The sequence below is a fragment of the Ambystoma mexicanum genome, chromosome 2p (genome assembly GCF_040938575.1).
Source record: "Ambystoma mexicanum isolate Mex_15411 chromosome 2p, UKY_AmexF1_1, whole genome shotgun sequence".
NCBI lineage: Eukaryota > Metazoa > Chordata > Amphibia > Caudata > Ambystomatidae > Ambystoma > Ambystoma mexicanum.
Genome location: NC_090923.1, coordinates 1,308,670,304 through 1,308,686,727, shown reverse-complemented (window position 1 = coordinate 1,308,686,727; position 16,424 = coordinate 1,308,670,304). Strand labels below are relative to the sequence as shown.

Sequence of the window (16,424 nt, the reverse complement as noted above, 5' to 3'; positions counted from 1 at the left end):
AGCGGCTTTCTTTTAAAAAATCCTAGACCTGCTTTTTGTGGCACACATGCCTCATATCCCGTTGCAGTTGATAAAGTCACATCATCTCCCACCAGTACAAGCTGTACAAGATTTCCAGGGCTTATCCTTGCAATCTAGACGTGGGTCGAAGGTTGAGCAATCCTTAAATCAGCTGCAAAGTTAAAATTGAAATCAGCCTGAGAATCCTTTAAAGGATGGTCCAACATCTGTTGCTTACAGGGCTCAATCGGACAGCCTCTGGTGCTGACGCTTTAAGCCACCTCCTGTTCTTGCCTTGTCCTTGTTACAGCCATGGGCCCACATACACTCAGAGGTACAGAGTTTTTCTCATGTCTATGGGTCTGTTGTGATGCTCTCAGGCTTGCATCAGCCAGCCATTGTGATGGGGAGAGGGTGTCATTTTGCAAGCACCCTGGAGCATTAATCTTTATATCTTTAAATATAATTGGCATTAAACTAAAACCCTTTAGGACCAGATCAATACAGCAGCAAAGAATGCTTATTCATTGTTGTTTGCCTCTTCATTTCATATCACCCGATATCTAAATGGTGTTTGGACTTTCTGCCCTCTGACATAAGGACATTTGGTATGGCAAACCTTTGACAGAGGTCCTAATCAATGGTTTGATTGACTCTCCCTTTGCGCTTGCTTCTGCAACACATGTACTAATATTGGAATGATAATGGGAAAATTAAATTGGCCCCTGCTCTAAAGGATGACACGCACATTCGTAAAGCATTCACTATTTTAGGCACATGTCTGGACAGAAACTTTCTTAATTTGCAAGTCTTTATTTTTTAATATATCTTTTTTTATTGAAGATTGACATTTTATGTTCATTCATATTACACGACAACACAATACATTTTGCGCCAAATTCAACACTAATGCCTCAGGAGCCTTTTACTTGTGAGTCCTCTTGACTGAATGAACAGCCCTGTCCCCTTCAATTTCTTGACTTGTACTTTTAGAAGTGGCACACTTCTTTTTTTTTTTTTTTTTAATCCCATTCTACCAAACTCAGTATTATCACTTTCCTCCTTGTTGTGCACTCCAGCGTAAACTGCTTTAAGGTGCTGTTTGCAAACATCGCTCTGAACCACAGCTTTACTTGCTTCAGGGCCTTAATCTTTAATTGGGGCTGAGCAGTGTACTCCGGATTTGGCTGCGTTTAGTTGGTTGATTTCTTTTTTGATTTCTGTAACTTTCAAAAAGTCCCATTGTGAAATACCATTGTGACAATGTGCTGCAGTGCATGAAAACCTAAAATTAATGGTAGGGAGAGGGAGGGGGGTAGGGGGGAAGAGAGAGGGTGGGAAGGAGTGAGTGAGGGAGGGAGAGAGGGAGGAGAGAGAGACAGAGAGAGAGAAAACAAAGAAAATATGGTATTTGGGGGCTATGTATTTGCATGGAAAAGATTTTGGCCTTTTAATCAAGTGGGAAGGGGCTCTGTGGTTGGTATCTCAGCCTGTTGATGCTTTGTTGAGTTGCTTGGAACATGCAAGGAAGGAGACCTGAAGCACTCCCGACCAGGTTGCATGTCTCCAAGTTACTGAAATCCCACAGACCTCCTCCCTGTGCCACAAAGTCCTGGGCACTGAGCTCTGCAGTTGTTGCCCACAGGTCGCCAAGTGTCCCAGATTTACTTTCTCAGAGTTGCTAGTTACTGCTACCCCACCTCGACCACTATATTTTCCCCAGATACTTGCTACTGTGGAGCAAGCAGGGCTAAGGAGAGGGAGAGGGGGTGTGCCTATGCAAATTATCTGCCAGTGTGCTTCCTGGGAGGTCATTCCATCTCACCAGCTGACACCTGGGCAGCGGCAGGTAATTTGGAGAACAGACATATCCGGACAGGCCACAGAGCAAAGGCTGGGCCGTTGATTGAGGATCCCTTTAGCCATGTCTCCCTAAGTTACTGAGGTCCAGAAAAATTCCACCCTCAGCTCTCATAGAGAGGTCCTTGGCCGATCAGGGCTGTGAAGGGTCAGGGGGGACTGCACACTGCCTCACCTTTTCACTGCTTTCTGTAGCGGTAATGCTTTTGCAGAAGGGGCCTGTACAAGTGATTTTGTTCTGCGCTGTGCGAAAGTCACATTTATCCACTGACATTAACCAAATTACTTGCGCTGTTCAACGCACATACATGCATAGAAATCATGTTATGTTTTTTGGGGATGGTCTAGAGGGTCCTGCTGATGATTTATTAAGCTGTCTGCTACTCTTGCTTTTACATAGTCTTCCCTGCCCAGGCATGTTTAAGGCATACTGTATGTCCCTCCATTACAATGAAAACTCTGTTGAAAGCACAGAGGTACATAGGAATGGATCTGTTAAGAAATGAAACAAAAAGTCTGGAAAAATGTCGAAACGGGTAGGATTTGGGCTTACAATTAACTGACTCACAGTCAGATGTGCTATCCCCTGACCCACTGATCCCCTTTCCTTTTGTGTAATCCTTTTGTTCTCAGTAGGGTTTTCCAAAGTGGCTTTCAAATAAAAGATCCTAGACCTGCATTTTGTGGCACACATGCCTCATATCCCGTTGCTCTTGATAAACTCACATCATCTCCCACCAATACAAGCTGTAAAAGATTTTCAGGGCTTAGCCAAGCAAACTAGACGCAGGTCGAAGGTTGAGCAATCCTTTAATCAGCAGCAAAGTTAACATTGAAATCAGCCTCAGAATCTCTTAAAGGATGGGCCAACATCTGTTGCTGGCAGCGTGCAAAGGGGCAGCCTGGGTGCTGACACCTTAAGCCATCTCCTGTTCTTGCCTTGTCCTTGATCCAGCCATGGGCCCACATACACTCAGAGGTACAGAGTGTTTCTCATGTCTATGGGTCTGCTGTGATGCTCTCACGCTTGCATCACCCAGCCATCGTGATGGGGAGGGGGTGTCGATTTGCAAGCACCCTTGAGCATGAATCTTTAAATATAATTGGCATTAAACCAAACCCTTTAGGACCAGATCAATAAAGCAGCAAAGAATGCTGATGTATTGCTGTTTGCCGCTTAATTCCATACCATCCGACATCTAAATGGTGTTTGGTCAAACGTTTGCCATATCAAATGTCCTTACGTCAAAGAGCAGAAAGTCCAGAGGTCCTAATCAATGGTTTGGTTGGCTCTCCCTTTGCGCTTGCCTTAAGGCGTCAGCACCAGAGGCTGTCCGATTGCGCCCTGCAAGCAACCAATGTTGGCCCATCCTTTAAGAGATTCTGAGGCTGATTTCAATGTTAATTTTGCTGCTGGTTTAAGGATTGCTCAACCTTCGGCCCACGTCTAATTTCCTTGGCTATGCCCTTGAAATATTTTACAGATTGTATTGGTGGGAGATGACATGGGTTTATCAAGAGCAACGGGATATGAGGCATGTGGGCCATAAAAAACAGGTCTAGGATCTTTTGTATAAGAAAGTCTCTTTAAGTAGGGAACTTTGGACAACACTGCTGAGAGGAAAAGGATTACACAAAAGGCAAGGGGGTCAGTGGGTCAAGGGATAGCACATCTGACTGTGAGTCAGTTTATTGTAAGTCCAAATCCTACCTGTTTCAACATTTTTCCAGGCTTTTTGTTTCATTTCTTAACAGATCCATTCCTATGTGCCTCAGCAACCCATGTACTAATATTGGAATGAAAATGGGAAAATTGAATTTGACCCTGCTTCAAAGGATGACACGCACATTCGTAAAGCATTCACTATTTTTGGCACACGACAGGACAAAAACTTTCTTAATCTGCAAGTCTTTATTTTTGAATACATCTTTTTTAATGAAGATTGAAATTGTATGTTCATTCATTTTACACGACAACACAATACATTTTGCGCCAAATTCAACACTAATGACTCTGGAGCCTTTTACTTGTGAGTCCTATTGACTGAATGAACAGCCCCATCCCCTTCAATTTCTTGACTTGTACTTTTAGAAGTGGCACGCTGCTTTTGTTTTTTTATCCCATTCTACCAAACTCAGTATTAACACTTTCCCCCTTGTTGTGCACTCCAGCGTAAACTGCTTTAAGGTGCTATTTGCAAACATCGCTCTGAACTACAGCTTTACTTGCTTCTAGGCCTTAATCTTTAATTGGGGCTGAGCAGTGTACTCCGGATTTGGCTGCTTTTAGTTGGTTGATTTCTTTTTTGATTTCTGTAACTTTCAAACAGTCCCATTGTGAAATACCATTGTCACAATGTGATGCAGTGCAGGAACACTTAAAATTAATGGTAGGGAGAGGGAGCGGGGGTTGTGGGGGATGGGAAGGAGGGAGGGAGGGAGGAGAGAGAGAGACAGAGAGAGAGAGAAAACAATTAAAAGCCTAAAATCTTTGCCATGCAAACACATAGCCCCCGAATACCATATTTTCTTTATGTGGAAAGGGGCTCTGTGGCTGGTATGGCAGCCTGTTGATGCTTTGTTGAGTTGCTTGGAACGTGCATGGAAGGAGACCTGAAGCACTCCCGACCAGGTTGCATGCCTCCAAGTTACTGAAATCCCACAGACCTCCTCCCTGTGCCACAAAGTTCTGGGCGCTGAGCTCTGCAGTTGTTCCCCACAAGTTGCCAAGCACCCCAGATTTACTAGTTACTACTACCCCACCTCGACCACTATATTTTCCCCAGATACTTGCTACTGTGGAGTAAGCAGGGCTAAGAAAGAGGGAGAGGGGGTTTGCCTATGCAAATCATCTGCCAGTTTGCTTCCTGCGAGGTCATTCCATCTCACCAGCTGACACCTGGGCAGCGGCAGGTAATTTGGAGAACAGACATATATGGACAGGCCACAAAGCAAAGGCTGAGCCGTTGATTGAGGATCCCTTTTGCCATGTCTCCCTAAGTTACCGAGGACCAGAAAATTCCACCCTCAGCTCTCATAGAGAGGTCCTTGGCCGATCGTAGCCGATCAGAGGAGTGAAGTGTCGGAGGTGACTGTACACTGCCTCACCTGCCCTGCTTTCTACAGTGGTAATGCTTTTGCAGAAGGGGCCTGTACAAGAGATTTTGTTCTGCACTGTGGGAAAGTGACATTTATCCACTGACATTAACCAAACTACTTGCGCTGTTCAATGCACATGTATGCAGAGAAATCATTTTATGTTTTTTGGGGAAGGTCTAGAGGGTCCTGCTGGTGATTCTTTTAAGCTGTCTGCTACTCTTGCTTTTACATAGAGTCTTCCCTGCCCAGGAAGGTATACTGTATGTCCCTCCCTTACAATGAAAACTCTGTTCAAAGCACAGAGGTACATAGGAATGGATCTGTTAAGAAATGAGACAAAAAGCCTGGAAAATTTCAAAGCAGGTAGCATTTGGACTTACAATAAACTGACTCACAGTCAAATGTGCTATCATTTGACCCACTGAACCCCTTACCTTTTGTGTCATACTTTTGCTCTCAGTGGGGTTGCCCAAAGTTCCCTTCTTAAAGCGGCTTTCTTTTAAAAAATCCTAGACCTGCTTTTTGTGGCACACATGCCTCATATCCCGTTGCAGTTGATAAAGTCACATCATCTCCCACCAGTACAAGCTGTACAAGATTTCCAGGGCTTATCCTTGCAATCTAGACGTGGGTCGAAGGTTGAGCAATCCTTAAATCAGCTGCAAAGTTAAAATTGAAATCAGCCTGAGAATCCTTTAAAGGATGGTCCAACATCTGTTGCTTACAGGGCTCAATCGGACAGCCTCTGGTGCTGACGCTTTAAGCCACCTCCTGTTCTTGCCTTGTCCTTGTTACAGCCATGGGCCCACATACACTCAGAGGTACAGAGTTTTTCTCATGTCTATGGGTCTGTTGTGATGCTCTCAGGCTTGCATCAGCCAGCCATTGTGATGGGGAGGGGGTGTCATTTTGCAAGCACCCTGGAGCATTAATCTTTATATCTTTAAATATAATTGGCATTAAACTAAAACCCTTTAGGACCAGATCAATACAGCAGCAAAGAATGCTTATTCATTGTTGTTTGCCTCTTCATTTCATATCACCCGATATCTAAATGGTGTTTGGACTTTCTGCCCTCTGACATAAGGACATTTGGTATGGCAAACCTTTGACCAGAGGTCCTAATCAATGGTTTGATTGACTCTCCCTTTGCGCTTGCTTCTGCAACACATGTACTAATATTGGAATGATAATGGGAAAATTAAATTGGCCCCTGCTCTAAAGGATGACACGCACATTCGTAAAGCATTCACTATTTTAGGGACATGTCTGGACAGAAACTTTCTTAATTTGCAAGTCTTTATTTTTTAATATATCTTTTTTTATTGAAGATTGACATTTTATGTTCATTCATATTACACGACAACACAATACATTTTGCGCCAAATTCAACACTAATGCCTCAGGAGCCTTTTACTTGTGAGTCCTCTTGACTGAATGAACAGCCCTGTCCCCTTCAGTTTCTTGACTTGTACTTTTAGAAGTGGCACGCTTCTTTTTTTTTTTTTTTTATCCCATTCTACCAAACTCAGTATTATCACTTTCCTCCTTGTTGTGCACTCCAGCGTAAACTGCTTTAAGGTGCTGTTTGCAAACATCGCTCTGAACCACAGCTTTACTTGCTTCAGGGCCTTAATCTTTAATTGGGGCTGAGCAGTGTACTCCGGATTTGGCTGCTTTTAGTTGGTTGATTTCTTTTTTGATTTCTGTAACTTTCAAAAAGTCCCATTGTGAAATACCATTGTGACAATGTGCTGCAGTGCATGAAAACCTAAAATTAATGGTAGGGAGAGGGAGGGGGGGTAGGGGGGAAGAGAGAGGGCGGGAGGGTGGGAAGGAGTGAGTGAGGGAGGGAGAGAGGGAGGAGAGAGAGACAGAGAGAGAGAAAACAAAGAAAATATGGTATTTGGGGGCTATGTATTTGCATGGAAAAGATTTTGGCCTTTTAATCAAGTGGGAAGGGGCTCTGTGGTTGGTATCTCAGCCTGTTGATGCTTTGTTGAGTTGCTTGGAACATGCAAGGAAGGAGACCTGAAGCACTCCCGACCAGGTTGCATGTCTCCAAGTTACTGAAATCCCACAGACCTCCTCCCTGTGCCACAAAGTCCTGGGCACTGAGCTCTGCAGTTGTTGCCCACAGGTCGCCAAGTGTCCCAGATTTACTTTCTCAGAGTTGCTAGTTACTGCTACCCCACCTCGACCACTATATTTTCCCCAGATACTTGCTACTCTGGAGCAAGCAGGGCTAAGGAGAGGGAGAGGGGGTGTGCCTATGCAAATTATCTGCCAGTGTGCTTCCTGGGAGGTCATTCCATCTCACCAGCTGACACCTGGGCAGCGGCAGGTAATTTGGAGAACAGACATATCCGGACAGGCCACAGAGCAAAGGCTGGGCCGTTGATTGAGGATCCCTTTAGCCATGTCTCCCTAAGTTACTGAGGTCCAGAAAAATTCCACCCTCAGCTCTCATAGAGAGGTCCTTGGCCGATCGTGGCCGATCAGGGCTGTGAAGGGTCAGGGGGGACTGCACACTGCCTCACCTTTTCACTGCTTTCTGTAGCGGTAATGCTTTTGCAGAAGGGGCCTGTACAAGTGATTTTGTTCTGCGCTGTGCGAAAGTCACATTTATCCACTGACATTAACCAAATTACTTGCGCTGTTCAACGCACATACATGCATAGAAATCATGTTATGTTTTTTGGGGAAGGTCTAGAGGGTCCTGCTGATGATTTATTAAGCTGTCTGCTACTCTTGCTTTTACATAGTCTTCCCTGCCCAGGCATGTTTAAGGCATACTGTATGTCCCTCCATTACAATGAAAACTCTGTTGAAAGCACAGAGGTACATAGGAATGGATCTGTTAAGAAATGAAACAAAAAGTCTGGAAAAATGTCGAAACGGGTAGGATTTGGGCTTACAATTAACTGACTCACAGTCAGATGTGCTATCCCCTGACCCACTGATCCCCTTTCCTTTTGTGTAATCCTTTTGTTCTCAGTAGGGTTTTCCAAAGTGGCTTTCAAATAAAAGATCCTAGACCTGCATTTTGTGGCACACATGCCTCATATCCCGTTGCTCTTGATAAACTCACATCATCTCCCACCAATACAAGCTGTAAAAGATTTTCAGGGCTTAGCCAAGCAAACTAGACGCAGGTCGAAGGTTGAGCAATCCTTTAATCAGCAGCAAAGTTAACATTGAAATCAGCCTCAGAATCTCTTAAAGGATGGGCCAACATCTGTTGCTGGCAGCGTGCAAAGGGGCAGCCTGGGTGCTGACACCTTAAGCCATCTCCTGTTCTTGCCTTGTCCTTGATCCAGCCATGGGCCCACATACACTCAGAGGTACAGAGTGTTTCTCATGTCTATGGGTCTGCTGTGATGCTCTCACGCTTGCATCACCCAGCCATCGTGATGGGGAGGGGGTGTCGATTTGCAAGCACCCTTGAGCATGAATCTTTAAATATAATTGGCATTAAACCAAACCCTTTAGGACCAGATCAATAAAGCAGCAAAGAATGCTGATGTATTGCTGTTTGCCGCTTAATTCCATACCATCCGACATCTAAATGGTGTTTGGTCAAACGTTTGCCATATCAAATGTCCTTATGTCAAAGAGCAGAAAGTCCAGAGGTCCTAATCAATGGTTTGGTTGGCTCTCCCTTTGCGCTTGCCTTAAGGCGTCAGCACCAGAGGCTGTCCGATTGCGCCCTGCAAGCAACCAATGTTGGCCCATCCTTTAAGAGATTCTGAGGCTGATTTCAATGTTAATTTTGCTGCTGGTTTAAGGATTGCTCAACCTTCGGCCCACGTCTAATTTCCTTGGCTATGCCCTTGAAATATTTTACAGATTGTATTGGTGGGAGATGACGTGGGTTTATCAAGAGCAACGGGATATGAGGCATGTGGGCCATAAAAAACAGGTCTAGGATCTTTTGTATAAGAAAGTCTCTTTAAGTAGGGAACTTTGGACAACACTGCTGAGAGGAAAAGGATTACACAAAAGGCAAGGGGGTCAGTGGGTCAAGGGATAGCACATCTGACTGTGAGTCAGTTTATTGTAAGTCCAAATCCTACTTGTTTCAACATTTTTCCAGGCTTTTTGTTTCATTTCTTAACAGATCCATTCCTATGTGCCTCAGCAACCCATGTACTAATATTGGAATGAAAATGGGAAAATTGAATTTGACCCTGCTTCAAAGGATGACACGCACATTCGTAAAGCATTCACTATTTTTGGCACACGACAGGACAGAAACTTTCTTAATCTGCAAGTCTTTATTTTTGAATACATCTTTTTTAATGAAGATTGAAATTGTATGTTCATTCATTTTACACGACAACACAATACATTTTGCTCCAAATTCAACACTAATGACTCTGGAGCCTTTTACTTGTGAGTCCTATTGACTGAATGAACAGCCCCATCCCCTTCAATTTCTTGACTTGTACTTTTAGAAGTGGCACGCTGCTTTTGTTTTTTTATCCCATTCTACCAAACTCAGTATTAACACTTTCCCCCTTGTTGTGCACTCCAGCGTAAACTGCTTTAAGGTGCTATTTGCAAACATCGCTCTGAACTACAGCTTTACTTGCTTCTAGGCCTTAATCTTTAATTGGGGCTGAGCAGTGTACTCCGGATTTGGCTGCTTTTAGTTGGTTGATTTCTTTTTTGATTTCTGTAACTTTCAAACAGTCCCATTGTGAAATACCATTGTCACAATGTGATGCAGTGCAGGAAAACTTAAAATTAATGGTAGGGAGAGGGAGAGGGAGCGGGGGTTGTGGGGGATGGGAAGGAGGGAGGGAGGGAGGAGAGAGAGACAGAGAGAGAGAAAACAATTAAAAGCCTAAAATCTTTGCCATGCAAACACATAGCCCCCGAATACCATATTTTCTTTATGTGGAAAGGGGCTCTGTGGCTGGTATGGCAGCCTGTTGATGCTTTGTTGAGTTGCTTGGAACGTGCATGGAAGGAGACCTGAAGCACTCCCGACCAGGTTGCATGCCTCCAGGTTACTGAAATCCCACAGACCTCCTCCCTGTGCCACAAAGTTCTGGGCGCTGAGCTCTGCAGTTGTTCCCCACAAGTTGCCAAGCACCCCAGATTTACTAGTTACTACTACCCCACCTCGACCACTATATTTTCCCCAGATACTTGCTACTGTGGAGTAAGCAGGGCTAAGAAAGAGGGAGAGGGGGTTTGCCTATGCAAATCATCTGCCAGTTTGCTTCCTGCGAGGTCATTCCATCTCACCAGCTGACACCTGGGCAGCGGCAGGTAATTTGGAGAACTGACATATATGGACAGGCCACAAAGCAAAGGCTGAGCCGTTGATTGAGGATCCCTTTTGCCATGTCTCCCTAAGTTACCGAGGACCAGAAAATTCCACCCTCAGCTCTCATAGAGAGGTCCTTGGCCGATCGTAGCCGATCAGAGGAGTGAAGTGTCGGAGGTGACTGTACACTGCCTCACCTGCCCTGCTTTCTACAGTGGTAATGCTTTTGCAGAAGGGGCCTGTACAAGAGATTTTGTTCTGCACTGTGGGAAAGTGACATTTATCCACTGACATTAACCAAACTACTTGCGCTGTTCAATGCACATGTATGCAGAGAAATCATTTTATGTTTTTTGGGGAAGGTCTAGAGGGTCCTGCTGGTGATTCTTTTAAGCTGTCTGCTACTCTTGCTTTTACATAGAGTCTTCCCTGCCCAGGAAGGTATACTGTATGTCCCTCCCTTACAATGAAAACTCTGTTCAAAGCACAGAGGTACATAGGAATGGATCTGTTAAGAAATGAGACAAAAAGCCTGTAAAATTTCAAAGCAGGTAGCATTTGGACTTACAATAAACTGACTCACAGTCAAATGTGCTATCATTTGACCCACTGAACCCCTTACCTTTTGTGTCATACTTTTGCTCTCAGTGGGGTTGCCCAAAGTTCCCTTCTTAAAGCGGCTTTCTTTTAAAAAATCCTAGACCTGCTTTTTGTGGCACACATGCCTCATATCCCGTTGCAGTTGATAAAGTCACATCATCTCCCACCAGTACAAGCTGTACAAGATTTCCAGGGCTTATCCTTGCAATCTAGACGTGGGTCGAAGGTTGAGCAATCCTTAAATCAGCTGCAAAGTTAAAATTGAAATCAGCCTGAGAATCCTTTAAAGGATGGTCCAACATCTGTTGCTTACAGGGCTCAATCGGACAGCCTCTGGTGCTGACGCTTTAAGCCACCTCCTGTTCTTGCCTTGTCCTTGTTACAGCCATGGGCCCACATACACTCAGAGGTACAGAGTTTTTCTCATGTCTATGGGTCTGTTGTGATGCTCTCAGGCTTGCATCAGCCAGCCATTGTGATGGGGAGAGGGTGTCATTTTGCAAGCACCCTGGAGCATTAATCTTTATATCTTTAAATATAATTGGCATTAAACTAAAACCCTTTAGGACCAGATCAATACAGCAGCAAAGAATGCTTATTCATTGTTGTTTGCCTCTTCATTTCATATCACCCGATATCTAAATGGTGTTTGGACTTTCTGCCCTCTGACATAAGGACATTTGGTATGGCAAACCTTTGACAGAGGTCCTAATCAATGGTTTGATTGACTCTCCCTTTGCGCTTGCTTCTGCAACACATGTACTAATATTGGAATGATAATGGGAAAATTAAATTGGCCCCTGCTCTAAAGGATGACACGCACATTCGTAAAGCATTCACTATTTTAGGCACATGTCTGGACAGAAACTTTCTTAATTTGCAAGTCTTTATTTTTTAATATATCTTTTTTTATTGAAGATTGACATTTTATGTTCATTCATATTACACGACAACACAATACATTTTGCGCCAAATTCAACACTAATGCCTCAGGAGCCTTTTACTTGTGAGTCCTCTTGACTGAATGAACAGCCCTGTCCCCTTCAATTTCTTGACTTGTACTTTTAGAAGTGGCACACTTCTTTTTTTTTTTTTTTTTTAATCCCATTCTACCAAACTCAGTATTATCACTTTCCTCCTTGTTGTGCACTCCAGCGTAAACTGCTTTAAGGTGCTGTTTGCAAACATCGCTCTGAACCACAGCTTTACTTGCTTCAGGGCCTTAATCTTTAATTGGGGCTGAGCAGTGTACTCCGGATTTGGCTGCGTTTAGTTGGTTGATTTCTTTTTTGATTTCTGTAACTTTCAAAAAGTCCCATTGTGAAATACCATTGTGACAATGTGCTGCAGTGCATGAAAACCTAAAATTAATGGTAGGGAGAGGGAGGGGGGTACGGGGGAAGAGAGAGGGTGGGAAGGAGTGAGTGAGGGAGGGAGAGAGGGAGGAGAGAGAGACAGAGAGAGAGAAAACAAAGAAAATATGGTATTTGGGGGCTATGTATTTGCATGGAAAAGATTTTGGCCTTTTAATCAAGTGGGAAGGGGCTCTGTGGTTGGTATCTCAGCCTGTTGATGCTTTGTTGAGTTGCTTGGAACATGCAAGGAAGGAGACCTGAAGCACTCCCGACCAGGTTGCATGTCTCCAAGTTACTGAAATCCCACAGACCTCCTCCCTGTGCCACAAAGTCCTGGGCACTGAGCTCTGCAGTTGTTGCCCACAGGTCGCCAAGTGTCCCAGATTTACTTTCTCAGAGTTGCTAGTTACTGCTACCCCACCTCGACCACTATATTTTCCCCAGATACTTGCTACTGTGGAGCAAGCAGGGCTAAGGAGAGGGAGAGGGGGTGTGCCTATGCAAATTATCTGCCAGTGTGCTTCCTGGGAGGTCATTCCATCTCACCAGCTGACACCTGGGCAGCGGCAGGTAATTTGGAGAACAGACATATCCGGACAGGCCACAGAGCAAAGGCTGGGCCGTTGATTGAGGATCCCTTTAGCCATGTCTCCCTAAGTTACTGAGGTCCAGAAAAATTCCACCCTCAGCTCTCATAGAGAGGTCCTTGGCCGATCGTGGCCGATCAGGGCTGTGAAGGGTCAGGGGGGACTGCACACTGCCTCACCTTTTCACTGCTTTCTGTAGCGGTAATGCTTTTGCAGAAGGGGCCTGTACAAGTGATTTTGTTCTGCGCTGTGCGAAAGTCACATTTATCCACTGACATTAACCAAATTACTTGCGCTGTTCAACGCACATACATGCATAGAAATCATGTTATGTTTTTTGGGGAAGGTCTAGAGGGTCCTGCTGATGATTTATTAAGCTGTCTGCTACTCTTGCTTTTACATAGTCTTCCCTGCCCAGGCATGTTTAAGGCATACTGTATGTCCCTCCATTACAATGAAAACTCTGTTGAAAGCACAGAGGTACATAGGAATGGATCTGTTAAGAAATGAAACAAAAAGTCTGGAAAAATGTCGAAACGGGTAGGATTTGGGCTTACAATTAACTGACTCACAGTCAGATGTGCTATCCCCTGACCCACTGATCCCCTTTCCTTTTGTGTAATCCTTTTGTTCTCAGTAGGGTTTTCCAAAGTGGCTTTCAAATAAAAGATCCTAGACCTGCATTTTGTGGCACACATGCCTCATATCCCGTTGCTCTTGATAAACTCACATCATCTCCCACCAATACAAGCTGTAAAAGATTTTCAGGGCTTAGCCAAGCAAACTAGACGCAGGTCGAAGGTTGAGCAATCCTTTAATCAGCAGCAAAGTTAACATTGAAATCAGCCTCAGAATCTCTTAAAGGATGGGCCAACATCTGTTGCTGGCAGCGTGCAAAGGGGCAGCCTGGGTGCTGACACCTTAAGCCATCTCCTGTTCTTGCCTTGTCCTTGATCCAGCCATGGGCCCACATACACTCAGAGGTACAGAGTGTTTCTCATGTCTATGGGTCTGCTGTGATGCTCTCACGCTTGCATCACCCAGCCATCGTGATGGGGAGGGGGTGTCGATTTGCAAGCACCCTTGAGCATGAATCTTTAAATATAATTGGCATTAAACCAAACCCTTTAGGACCAGATCAATAAAGCAGCAAAGAATGCTGATGTATTGCTGTTTGCCGCTTAATTCCATACCATCCGACATCTAAATGGTGTTTGGTCAAACGTTTGCCATATCAAATGTCCTTATGTCAAAGAGCAGAAAGTCCAGAGGTCCTAATCAATGGTTTGGTTGGCTCTCCCTTTGCGCTTGCCTTAAGGCGTCAGCACCAGAGGCTGTCCGATTGCGCCCTGCAAGCAACCAATGTTGGCCCATCCTTTAAGAGATTCTGAGGCTGATTTCAATGTTAATTTTGCTGCTGGTTTAAGGATTGCTCAACCTTCGGCCCACGTCTAATTTCCTTGGCTATGCCCTTGAAATATTTTACAGATTGTATTGGTGGGAGATGACGTGGGTTTATCAAGAGCAACGGGATATGAGGCATGTGGGCCATAAAAAACAGGTCTAGGATCTTTTGTATAAGAAAGTCTCTTTAAGTAGGGAACTTTGGACAACACTGCTGAGAGGAAAAGGATTACACAAAAGGCAAGGGGGTCAGTGGGTCAAGGGATAGCACATCTGACTGTGAGTCAGTTTATTGTAAGTCCAAATCCTACTTGTTTCAACATTTTTCCAGGCTTTTTGTTTCATTTCTTAACAGATCCATTCCTATGTGCCTCAGCAACCCATGTACTAATATTGGAATGAAAATGGGAAAATTGAATTTGACCCTGCTTCAAAGGATGACACGCACATTCGTAAAGCATTCACTATTTTTGGCACACGACAGGACAAAAACTTTCTTAATCTGCAAGTCTTTATTTTTGAATACATCTTTTTTAATGAAGATTGAAATTGTATGTTCATTCATTTTACACGACAACACAATACATTTTGCTCCAAATTCAACACTAATGACTCTGGAGCCTTTTACTTGTGAGTCCTATTGACTGAATGAACAGCCCCATCCCCTTCAATTTCTTGACTTGTACTTTTAGAAGTGGCACGCTGCTTTTGTTTTTTTATCCCATTCTACCAAACTCAGTATTAACACTTTCCCCCTTGTTGTGCACTCCAGCGTAAACTGCTTTAAGGTGCTATTTGCAAACATCGCTCTGAACTACAGCTTTACTTGCTTCTAGGCCTTAATCTTTAATTGGGGCTGAGCAGTGTACTCCGGATTTGGCTGCTTTTAGTTGGTTGATTTCTTTTTTGATTTCTGTAACTTTCAAACAGTCCCATTGTGAAATACCATTGTCACAATGTGATGCAGTGCAGGAAAACTTAAAATTAATGGTAGGGAGAGGGAGAGGGAGCGGGGGTTGTGGGGGATGGGAAGGAGGGAGGGAGGGAGGAGAGAGAGACAGAGAGAGAGAAAACAATTAAAAGCCTAAAATCTTTGCCATGCAAACACATAGCCCCCGAATACCATATTTTCTTTATGTGGAAAGGGGCTCTGTGGCTGGTATGGCAGCCTGTTGATGCTTTGTTGAGTTGCTTGGAACGTGCATGGAAGGAGACCTGAAGCACTCCCGACCAGGTTGCATGCCTCCAGGTTACTGAAATCCCACAGACCTCCTCCCTGTGCCACAAAGTTCTGGGCGCTGAGCTCTGCAGTTGTTCCCCACAAGTTGCCAAGCACCCCAGATTTACTAGTTACTACTACCCCACCTCGACCACTATATTTTCCCCAGATACTTGCTACTGTGGAGTAAGCAGGGCTAAGAAAGAGGGAGAGGGGGTTTGCCTATGCAAATCATCTGCCAGTTTGCTTCCTGCGAGGTCATTCCATCTCACCAGCTGACACCTGGGCAGCGGCAGGTAATTTGGAGAACTGACATATATGGACAGGCCACAAAGCAAAGGCTGAGCCGTTGATTGAGGATCCCTTTTGCCATGTCTCCCTAAGTTACCGAGGACCAGAAAATTCCACCCTCAGCTCTCATAGAGAGGTCCTTGGCCGATCGTAGCCGATCAGAGGAGTGAAGTGTCGGAGGTGACTGTACACTGCCTCACCTGCCCTGCTTTCTACAGTGGTAATGCTTTTGCAGAAGGGGCCTGTACAAGAGATTTTGTTCTGCACTGTGGGAAAGTGACATTTATCCACTGACATTAACCAAACTACTTGCGCTGTTCAATGCACATGTATGCAGAGAAATCATTTTATGTTTTTTGGGGAAGGTCTAGAGGGTCCTGCTGGTGATTCTTTTAAGCTGTCTGCTACTCTTGCTTTTACATAGAGTCTTCCCTGCCCAGGAAGGTATACTGTATGTCCCTCCCTTACAATGAAAACTCTGTTCAAAGCACAGAGGTACATAGGAATGGATCTGTTAAGAAATGAGACAAAAAGCCTGTAAAATTTCAAAGCAGGTAGCATTTGGACTTACAATAAACTGACTCACAGTCAAATGTGCTATCATTTGACCCACTGAACCCCTTACCTTTTGTGTCATACTTTTGCTCTCAGTGGGGTTGCCCAAAGTTCCCTTCTTAAAGCGGCTTTCTTTTAAAAAATCCTAGACCTGCTTTTTGTGGCACACATGCCTC

The 16,424-nt window shown here is 44.4% G+C and overlaps 3 non-coding genes across 3 annotated transcripts; all 3 read left to right on the top strand.

The window, feature by feature from the left end:
• Window positions 1-665: 665 nt before the first annotated feature.
• LOC138568073 (U6 spliceosomal RNA) lies at window positions 666-772 on the top strand. Its single transcript, XR_011302446.1, has one exon. It is a non-coding gene; the product is annotated as a U6 spliceosomal RNA (small nuclear RNA).
• Window positions 773-6,112: 5,340 nt separating this feature from the next.
• On the top strand, window positions 6,113-6,219 carry LOC138568071 (U6 spliceosomal RNA). Its single transcript, XR_011302445.1, has one exon. It is a non-coding gene; the product is annotated as a U6 spliceosomal RNA (small nuclear RNA).
• A 5,358-nt stretch (window positions 6,220-11,577) lies between these two features.
• On the top strand, window positions 11,578-11,684 carry LOC138568070 (U6 spliceosomal RNA). Its single transcript, XR_011302444.1, has one exon. It is a non-coding gene; the product is annotated as a U6 spliceosomal RNA (small nuclear RNA).
• Window positions 11,685-16,424: the final 4,740 nt, after the last annotated feature.